At 43.0% G+C, this 3496-nt stretch overlaps 1 long non-coding RNA gene across 1 annotated transcript; it reads right to left on the bottom strand.

Moving 5' to 3' along the window:
- Window positions 1-1522: 1522 nt before the first annotated feature.
- On the bottom strand, window positions 1523-3221 carry LOC144012513 (uncharacterized). Its single transcript, XR_013282140.1, has 4 exons — window positions 2268-3221; window positions 2087-2133; window positions 1860-2002; window positions 1523-1784 (listed from the first exon to the last, which is right to left on the bottom strand). It is a non-coding gene; the product is annotated as an uncharacterized LOC144012513 (long non-coding RNA).
- Window positions 3222-3496: the final 275 nt, after the last annotated feature.

The raw sequence follows: 3496 nt of genomic DNA, 5'->3' as shown, positions 1-3496 counted from the left end.
CACCGTTTTAATACAGTCTTATTGTGCACCTAAGTGTTCTTAAAATCGCACACGTCTTGTCAGATACATTGGTATGACTGTCTCATGACTGTATAATCGGCCCCTGTCCGGAATCAACCAATCAAATCAATTTATTTCACTCTTTAAAATAACAGTTGAATTTAATTACTATGTACAATAATGAGGACTGCAGTGTTTTTTTTAACGCTATATAGTAGTGCTAAGCAAGGGAGAGTAATAAGAAGTGTACAAACCTGCTGCGTGTAGCACAATTCGAGACTCCTCGCAAACGTCGTCCAGCGGTTGAAAATGTTGCTCGTTCTCTTCTTTGACTCCAAAATGTTCCTCCTCGTCCTTTGGTGTCGTTCTCGCCGACATTTTGGCACAATAATGCCAACAAAGTCACACTCGGTCTTTTCCTGACCACGTGTTATGTGCTTCTCTTTGTTAGCGGCTAGCGAGCTAAGCTAAGCTAAGCGAAGCTAACTCGGCCGAGAAGCATCAACGTGCACCGAGACGAGTTTAAACACACGCCGACATTTAATAAATGGTGTCGCAGACTTCAAAATGGTGATGGGAGTCCTGTGTGTTCAGTACAACACCAAATAAGAAAGAATGAATTAGCAGAGGACGTCTGATGAAACGCGATGTGGCCGCCGGCCACGGCAGTGAGCACGTGAAGAAACGAACAGAGACGTGCGGCGGAAGTCAGGCAGGACACGCCCCCGCTGCGTTACGATTGGCTGCTGGAAATTGTCCGGGGGCTTCAGCGCAAGCAATGCCACAAGTCATCGGCAGATGTCGCCATTTTTGCTGCGGTTGGAATCGAAACTCTCATTCTTTTTTTCAGTGTTTTGATCCCGATACAATTGTAAAGTTTAAATTGGACTTATTGAAAAGAGCTCCAGTTTATTGTGGTGAATGTGCAGTTTAAAAATTCGCCATCAAAGTTGAACAAGCATTTTGAGGTAAACTGAATGTTTATTATCAGGGATGAGATTTAACCACCAAATGTTATGAGTTTAAAGGCCCAGTCTGCCGGTTTCACTCAGGAAAATGCACTTTTTAACTCTTTGACTGCCAGCCATTTTCAGAAAAGGTAACCCCTATACTGCCAGCTGATTTACAGAATTTTACCAATCTTTCAAGCTCCACAGAAAATGTTGTGTTAGGACTATGGAAACGCGGATACTACCAAATGAAAGATTGAAGTCTCATCTTTCATCTAAAAAAAAAAAGTTTGTTTCTACCTTATTCGAATCTTCAGTAATCAACAATAGAAAACAGCTTCGTTTCACCCAAATCCTCTATTTTCTTCCAAAATACGGAGAAATCAAGCTTTTTGTGAAACGATGTTATTTCATGCACTCTAGTGAATTTGGCACTTTTTTTTTTTTTTTGTATGAGTGATTCTACAAACACCTAAACTTCTATAAAACACTACCCCAACAATAAAAAATGTTTTTTGATTGAAAAATAACAGTTTATTTACATGCAACAGCAGCAATCCGAACAAACAATTTGGAAAACTCTTTGCAAACTATTTACACGTGCACAACAGTTTTTGTCAGTCTGCTTCTGCATGGACTGATTTGCGTAGAGGTTGGTATGATGAACGATGTGCTGGAGAAGTTCATCCGTGATGAAGAGCTCCAGGATGTCAGCTGGCAGGTGGGAATTCAGCTCTGCTGCAGCATCCCTTGGTCCTGGTTTTGCAGCAAAGGGGAAGATGGTTGGCTGCCAGCCGAATTCATCAACTTCAAGCCAGCCAGAATCTTTGGGATCTGCAAATATACATTTCAATAGCATATATTATTTTAGAGCACTGTGATGCAATGTGTGTGTGTGTGCATGTTTACCTTTTTTTCTTGGATGTATTGGTCGATGCACATTCTGTAAATTATAGAAGACGTTTACCATCAAATATTTTATTAGTGCTGTGGAGAATCTTCTCTTTTTCCTTTGTTCTGCTCACTGTGAGAAGGGTCACTTTGGGTAGGAGCTGAAAGAAACATATATAATTACAATACTATCGAAAGACTTTCCTTTTATTGTTGCGGTGTATTGAAAACGTTTTTTTTTTAACCTTTCTTTGTCGTAGAACCAGCGGTCGGACGTTGCTGTGAGCACGATCTATAAAATATACATTCACGTTTGTATAGGTAATAGATGTTTTAGTGTATATCAGCACATTTACACACGCTGCTAGCAGATCGCCCGAAAAGTTAGTAATCTTACTAGCAATCTCTTAGCATGTTAGCGCTTACCTTCACGTTCTTTGGAGGACGAAAGACTGTCCAAGACTGTCTTGCATCGGACCCATAGTAGTCGTCATCGTCCGATGAAACGTCATCTGTGCAGACGTGCTCGGTTGTGCACCACTTTTCTCCGGTGTTAGCATCGCTAGCCGGTGGGGCCTTAGGACGTTATGAGCATCGCTAGCCGGTGGGGTCTTAGGACGTGGTCGAAACGGCCGCGTCACCGCTTCAACTATGACTTAACCCCGTCATCACTGTGCTCTTGAGCACTGGTCGATGCTTTTGAGCTTTGAAAATAAGGATCAAGCGTGATCAGATTGCCATCTGTAGCCTTTTTGACTCCCTTAGCCAAGTTTGCCATTCTCTCCCCCTCAACACTCTAGCTCCGCCTCTCTTCTTCTACTGTTGTCTCCTACCCGATCTTGTCCAAAAGACTCATCACAGCCATCTAGTGGCCAGGAATACTCATTATAGTAACCCGATCGGCTTGATACTTGGAGCACAGCTGCCCAAGGCTTTCCTCCACCCGTTTCCATAAAAAACATAGTAGACGTCAATTAACGTCTATGGCGGCCAATTCTAGGATTATACTGAACGTCTTTAAACGTTTATGGCGGTCAAAGAGTTAAATGCAGGATTTCAACAAACAAACTACTTCTCAATTTACAGATCTGGGCTTCTCTTAATTTCTGGGGGTGATTTTGTCCTATAAACCCCCACCGCCCCAGCCTGTATTTTGTAATTTTGTGTTTGGTTTGCTGCGATTGGCTGGCAACCAGTTCAGGGTGTACCCCGCCTACTGCCCAGAGCCAGCTGAGATAGGCGCCAGCCGCAACCCTTGTGAGGAATAAGCGGTCAAGAAAATGGATGGATGGATGGATGTTTGGTTTGTGAACAGCGGGACGTTTCTGTGGAAAAACAGTGTTTACACCCCTGCAGCCAATCGCAGAGCGGGGTTTGGCGTGTCGCAAACGGGGCCGGGCGAAATTGTCAGCTGCGTGACGTCACTCCTGCGGCAATTTGAAAGCACACACGGATTTTTTTTTCACTCACCCATTCACACGTTAGCTTCTGTGAGTGAGTGAGTGAAAAAAATAATACGTGCGTGCTGTCAAAATCCACGAGAGTGACGTCACGCAGCCGACAAATTCTCCCGGCATCTTTAAATTAACATTTTAACCTTGCCCTTTGTCTTTGTAAATACCTTAAAACCAAACTAAAATATATAAAAATGCAAA

Source organism: Festucalex cinctus, chromosome 1 (genome assembly GCF_051991245.1).
Source record: "Festucalex cinctus isolate MCC-2025b chromosome 1, RoL_Fcin_1.0, whole genome shotgun sequence".
NCBI lineage: Eukaryota > Metazoa > Chordata > Actinopteri > Syngnathiformes > Syngnathidae > Festucalex > Festucalex cinctus.
This window is presented reverse-complemented; position numbering and strand designations above follow the sequence as displayed.